Consider the following 7,455-nt stretch of genomic DNA (forward strand, 5'->3'; position numbering starts at 1 on the left):
AAAGAATTTCTGTTTTCAATACCAATCGTGTACCATACATGGGGTTCCTAACAGTCAATAGGGAAATTATCAGTACACGAGAGAGGAACGGCTTATTAGAGCGGTGCTCTAAGAGGATTTGTATTTAGTTTCCATGTACGCTAACACGCACCCATTAAAATCCCAGGGTACCTAAGATGGCTTCTCGACATGCTTGAGGTTTGGTGGACATAATTCTTCCTCCATGGAGGAAGAGACCCCTGGCCGGTAAAACTTGGATTGGTGGACAAGAATTGTAGCATACATTGAGCAGGGCAATTCTTCATCGACAGAGGATTGTTTGTCGAGGGTAAGCTCACCGTTTCATATTTAAATATGGCCTTAATCCGCCAGGTTCGCTTTGAGGTCAGTGCAGAACATGGCAGATATGAAAATAAGCAATTTTAAACTTTAAATAGAACAAGGATCAACTCCTAACTTAAGTTGACATGTCATGAATTTTAAGTATATAAATCGGGCATGAGATCTGTACGGAGGTAGCAAGCAACAGAAAAATGACATTGAAGCCAGATGATTTCATTGCACACACTAACAGAAAAAGATGACGGGAAAGGGATGCTAGAGTTCTTTACCTGACAGGCCTTATGTGTGTTTCTGCAAAATAGAAACTTGAAGAACGAATAGAATAGTTAGCATTGGAAATCCAAAGCAATACATTAGGCAAGCAATCTATTGGAGCTCACCAAATTTGATGAAGTAACAGCATGACAACCAATAGTTTCAATACAATGGCAACAAATATCTTGTCCTGGAATGCTGCAAGAGCACAAAAGATGAAACAAAGCAGCTCCAATAACTCTGCTATCCTATGAATGTTCAAACGAGTCACATCTATGAGTCGTCTTAAAAGTTATACATGATAGGTAGAAGTGCGTTCCTGGGTTAGGTACAGAACATCAAAGTTCTCCAACTTGTGCTGCGTTACCTGTATGATTCCAGAATCCTGAAATAACATAAGTATTTACATCAATGCCATTGAGAAACAATATGGTAATATGTAAGGGTAGGTAAAAGAGAAGCCCAAAAGCTGAACAGCTGCATTCTGAATTTTTCCGTTGTAAGACATTAGCATCGTGCAGTAAACTATGTAAGTGAGATACTCATTTTCATTATGTGTATGCTAGCAGGAAAATTTGTCCAAAACCAGTCACCAGTGCTAGTAAGCATTTTCCTTGGAACTGTGGTGTCTCTTCTGCACGGCAATTCAAAAATTAGATTAGCTCTGAGCTTCCATTTCCCCAGGCACGTCAAAAAAAAACCCAGCTGGTTGTAGCGCAACTCTGCTGGAGCTTTATAACCTATAAGAAACTCAGATTCTATTAATAGGGTTAGTGTAAAATACTGTTTCATATATAGTTAGCTCTAGAACCACTATAAGAGTAAACTATTTATTCTTTCTATTATATGGACTTCTCTCTTTCTTTTTAGTAGAAAAGAATTATATAAACTTCTCAAATTTTCCTAATCCAAATTCACACATAATGAGCATTCATGCTTTCAGCAGTCTGCCAGAGCTTTCATATGTGCTCTTTGTTGAACAGTTTCAAAGGTAATTCGCGTAAGTCAGTTGATAGACTATCATTTACTGTTTTATTCATACTCCTACCAGCTCTGTTTATGATACTAGAGCAAGCAAGAGAAGTGAGAAAGCCCAAGGAGCTACACAATATGTGCTAACATATTGGATTTTCTCTTCTGTAGCTAGTAGTCTTATTCTTTCTCATCTAAAACTTGGTATGGTTGTAATCATGTGTTATCTGACATTGTCAGTATCAGACCTTTGCATGATGGAAGGTTTGCTACATGGATTTTCAAGTATCTAAATTCAGGTTATTAGTGGCTTTGATGCCATCCATAGCCTATAAATTGTTTGAGTAACACATTGGTTGCTCCTGCTATCTATATGGTTTGATGTACAAGTTTCTTGATTCTTGTTTTGTGGTTCCTATTTTGAAGTAGATTTTAAGTGTGTTTGGCCAACAAAGAATTAAAGTTCTTGTCCACTTAAGAGTAGATTTTAGTAAATGTATACATGAAATTTGAACAATGGTGTTTCCATCTTGAACTTATCTTAGGCCTGGGACCTATAAGTCTCGTAGCTGATGTTGGTTACGCCATCTACCAAATTGTATAAGTAGGCTCTTTAATCCACTAATACCATATCATTCTCTGCTTTTAGTTCAAAATACTTTGGTAGGTACAGGGGCTAAAAAATCCACTTTTGTGGGTGGTTTCACCATAATAACTTTTATAGTAAATTAAATTGATCCCCGTTAAAGTTTAGGATAATTATAAATTCCCAACTAATGTTTCAAAATATATATTACACTACGTAACTATTGCTATGTATAACACATAACCCCCTACATTATCTTTTTGTTAAATAAGCTAACAAACCTTGCTGCCATCATCACTTTCTAACCCATTTAAGTCCTAAAATATCTCATATTTTTTTTATTTTTTTATTTTCTTTTTATTCCATTTGTTATTTGAATTTTTTCCAAATTTTCAAATTTTATGGTTTGCCAAATTATTCCCAAATATCGAATTTGTGATGATGATTAAAACTCAGTCAAACAAGTATGCTTATTAAAATCCAAGATATTTATATATAATATACCAGATTTGGGCTTTATAAGCTCATTTGTGTCATGTGGCTATTCATGGCTACTGGAATCTATGGCCAAAAGCGGGCATGGCCCATCTCAAAGCCCAAATCTGGTAAATTATATACAAACATCTTGGATTTTAATAAGCATACTCCTTTGATTGAGTTCTAATCATCCTCATAAGTTCGATACTTGGAATAATTCGGCCAACATAAAAATTTCAAGTTTGGAAAAATTGAAATAAGAAGAAGATAATAAAATTAAGAATATAACTTATTTTAAAAATCAAATAGGTATTTAATAAAATAAGAAGGAGTGATGTTAGTAAGGCCTTTCAGATTATTTAATAGAAAGATAATAATAGGGGGATATGTGTATATTTCCGAAATGTAGTATGGGAATTTGTAATCACCCCAAATTCAAGGGGAAATCAGTATAATTTACTCTAATTTTTTAATTCATAATTACTCATGATTTACTCAAGCTTGTCTCATCCATGAGTTAAGTACTTTGCCTACACCAATGCAGAAACCGTCAAAAACTATCTGCTTCGCTGGAGCCACTCAGCTAGAAGGGCAATCTATAAAAACTTATGCCAATCTAAGGACATCTATATTGTACCCTCAACTCCAGAGCAAATGATGTTGCCAAAAGAACATAACGGTATTTAGAAACAAGATCCTCTCAAAAATGGCCCAAGAAATGTGTTACATACTTGCGTTAAACCACAACAAAGTACCAATTGACTTGTGATTTCATATTCCTTGCTAGAGGGTGCAGAAAACCTTCAACATAAACACCCTTATTTTAAGGTATAGAAAAATATGACTCTATAATTTCCATTGCATGTATCTTGATTTCGAACTCGTCCCTCCTAATTAAAAGTTCTAAAAACATAAGCAAATTACCACATCGCTCAAAGTGGTTTGTGCCTTTAATTCCATCCTTTATTTTTGAAACTTCACATGAACTCTCCTTGATGAAAGCCCACTCCACTTTTTGTTAGTCCACAGGGTTCAACAATTGTCTCTCTCTCTCCATAAACGTAGATACATACATACAACCATAAATACATAATCAAGTCGCAGGCTGTAATTCTATCAAGCATCTTAATTACATAAATTTCTAAAGTGATATGAACAAACAAACCTCATACAAAGCAACAACTTCTCATATGATATTAGTGAACAAATCTATAACTTTTCTGAACCAGTGGATATTTCGACATGAAAATTCAAAAATCTAAATATATGCAACTCTGCAAATTGATTTTATACATATAAATACATATAATATATTTGCAAGTGACAGTTTGCTCAGAAGGTATATATATACATATTATTCAAGATATATTTGGCAAATATCGATATCTAATATGGATACTATACAGAAATGACATGATTTGAGGTATCTATGTTTCCTAGGGTTCCATAATCATATAATTTCTGGAAAGTGAAAACAAAATATATAGATCTATTTATAACTAACAAGAGAACAAGTCATTTACTTTGTATTTCCTTGATTCTTGAGACTGGATTCCTCTTTCAAAATTCTTCTACCATCTAACTTGTATATGAACGTAAATATTGATATACAGCTTATTTTATTTTCCATGGTATAATGTTAATATACAGATCCCAAACTGGACCAGTAACATATGCTACAATTTTAACTTTTCAGTATAGAAAATTGATTAGATACTGAGCAATGCTCCAGGACAAGGAAGAACATTAAATCAAGCTTGTCTAACATGTAACGCTTCTAAGCAAGTCCATACAATATGAATCAGTAAAAAACACATAAACACTCAAGTGTTTAACTTGAACCCTAGTTGCATACATGTTCAAAGTCCTAAGCCTGCCATTGAGGTTTGGAAAATACATTTAACTAGGTTTGACTTCGCTGTAACACATATTAACAAAAATAAAAAAATAAAAAAAATAGAAAAGTAGCCCGTGCATGAGAGCGCATTGCTCAAGCATTAAATCTTTAGTGTGCTGCTGAATATCAAGACAACCATATTCTCAGACATTGATAGTGCCTCTTGCACGAAGGTCCCATGAAATTACAAAACAACGTCAACCTTGAACTTAGCATCATTTAGCCTCAGGATAAATGCATCAAAAATTCCTTGTGATTTAATAATCAATATCGAACATCCTCTGGATTACTCAAACAAATATGCATAATTTTGATAATCCAGTGAAAAACAAAATAAACCTGGTGTTTTGCAACCAATATTCACAGCTCAAGAACTTCTCATATGACATCACCTAATAAGGTTTTCAAGTATGCGTTATGCTATAAACTATATGAAATTACATAAGTTTATGTTTAATTATGTTTCTACAAAATGTTCCCAGAAGATCGTCAATTTAGAGCGCATTCATTCGTGAGGTATACTATCTAATTCAATATTAGAATCACCATACAGGATAATTAAAAATGAAGGAAAAGAAAAGAATCCGAAACTAGGGCATCAAGAAAACCCTGACCTGTTCACCGGCGTTTCGATTCTACCGGTTCCGTTCCGAGGGCAATGGGCGGTTAAATCCCCCTCTCCGATTCATGTACTGCCTCGGCTGCCTCTTGGTGACCGCCCGCACACCACTCACGTCGGCCCCCGATACGGGCTTCCCCTTCGTGGAGTCGAAACCCAGCGGGATCCCCAGCTTCTTCATCATCTCCAGCTCGTCCGGGTCCAGGTCAGTGGGCACCGCAGCGTCCCCCTCCGCCGGAGCACCGCCGTCGGGGGCAGCGGCACCGCCGCCCTGCTTCTTGCGCTCCTTGGCGGCGCCGTCCGCTGTCTCCAAGGGGCGGACGAGCGGTGGCGATCCCGTTCGTCGTCGCTGCCCTCGCGGCGGCGCTTGCGGCGGTGGTCGTCAGGGGAGGGTGAGCGGCGGTGGTGGCCGTGGCGGCGGTGGGAGCGGTCGGCCGAGAGGGAGCGGGATCGGGAGCCGCGACGGGTGTCGGGGGAGCGGGTGCGGGAGCGGGCGCGGCGGCGGCGGTCCGGGGAGCGGGACCGCTTCCGGTGGTCGCGGTCTCTGGTACGCTCCCGATCCCGATCTCGGTCGCGGTCGCGGTCCTTATCCCGGTCTCGGTCTCGGTCTCGGTCGCGGTGGCCGTAGAGGTCTCGATCGCGAATCTTCTCCTTCTCTCTTCGCCTCTCCGCCATATCCTCCTCTCTCCCCGCACTACTGTGGTGTAAGCTCCCCTACGGAGAGAGGAGAGGGAGAAGCGAGAACGGAGAGAGAGAGCGTCGGAACCTTGAAGAGGTTTTGTTGTCGAGGCGGAATAGCCTGTTACCAATGTTTGTAAGCCTGTGAAGGAGGGGAGGGCTCCCCTGCGATGAGGCCTTTAGAGGATTCAAACCGTCGATTTCATTTAATCCAGACCGTAGAGTGGGAATCGTTCGGCTGGCTCTTTTTTGGAGACAAATCAGGCCAATTAAGCCCCACATTCGCAAGACTCATCGATGGTCTTGTGTAGCGCGAGCCCCTGATCATTCATCAAGAAACGCGAGAAGTGCGGGTCGCCTAGGATGCGTGTCTCCAAGGTCCTCATGTTCGTAGATGTATGTAATCCATGAAATAGGGCACGATAAAACTCGTATTCCGTGGTTCTGACACCCAATAACTAAGAAGGTGCCAAGGAACATTGGCCCTTCTGAAGATGCAAGTGGGCCCAAACACTATATTTCATTAAAATAATGGAATAGAGTTGCGGGAATAAAAGGAAGCTTATTCTCCTTAACAACCTTTTCAGTCTTATTTCGTCTTTATTTAATCTAATCTAAAAAAGGGAGGATAATTTTGTCTTTCTAACAAAATCCAATGTATCATGAATTCTGATTGCACTTCATTCTTCCTGTACTTATTTCTTCAGCCAAACACCCAAATCCACTATTTTTCATGGTATGAATCCCATCCCTCTACAATATAACAGATAAGCCACTAATTTTTATTCCACTTTGATGAATACACAAGGCCGGCATAGATGTTAGTTTCAATTTTCATTTTGAGCCTAACATTGTTCTTTATAAATTGGGGCTTGCCTCAATGTAAAATTGTTTTGCTTAGCAGTCACAAGTAGTAGATTCTTTCTTGGATGTACTTAATGTATGTGAGTCTCCCCTACCTTCCTCTTAAATAATATATTACTAAATTTTCATGCAAAAAACTAATTAGAAAAAAAAAGTAAAAGAAAAAAAAAAAAGAAGATAGGATCACACAGTTGCTACGAGAACATATACATTTATTAAGTTATTATCCCATGTACATGCAAAATATCTGGCTGTAGTTTGTGGATATAAATTTTACAATGATTGATTACCAAAAAAAAAATTACACTGAATTGTCTTGTACAGTGACTTATTGGCCTCACAATATTGTCGTTCTGCCAAAATATGGCCTGCGTCCATTTGATGCACATTCGACTAGGCAGCCGACGGCTCACTCGACCAAGCCCCTTTTCCAACTAGGTTGGACTAATGTTTGGTGGGCTTGTCCACGTTTCGGTCTTAAACTAAGCCTAGGCTTATGATTTATGACATGGCCCAATTTGGGCCGGCTTGAAATATATATAATAACTAGTTTAGAATCTCATGCGATGCACGATATATATTTATTTTTTAAATAATATTTTTATAAATTAAAAATTTAATATAATATAAAAGACATCATAGATGATATCGAATATTTCAAATTAAAATATAAATTTAAAATATTTAAATAACATAATAATAAGAAGTAACATAATTATTTCTATCTTCTACCAGCAGAAAAATTATTTTTTGAATCAACATTTT

General features: G+C 37.9%; 1 pseudogene; it reads right to left on the reverse strand.

Annotated features, from left to right (window-relative positions):
* Positions 1-668: 668 nt before the first annotated feature.
* LOC140859247 (uncharacterized) lies at positions 669-5,988 on the reverse strand (annotated as a pseudogene).
* Positions 5,989-7,455: the final 1,467 nt, after the last annotated feature.

Source organism: Elaeis guineensis, chromosome 7 (assembly GCF_000442705.2).
Source record: "Elaeis guineensis isolate ETL-2024a chromosome 7, EG11, whole genome shotgun sequence".
In the NCBI taxonomy this organism is placed as follows: domain Eukaryota; kingdom Viridiplantae; phylum Streptophyta; class Magnoliopsida; order Arecales; family Arecaceae; genus Elaeis; species Elaeis guineensis.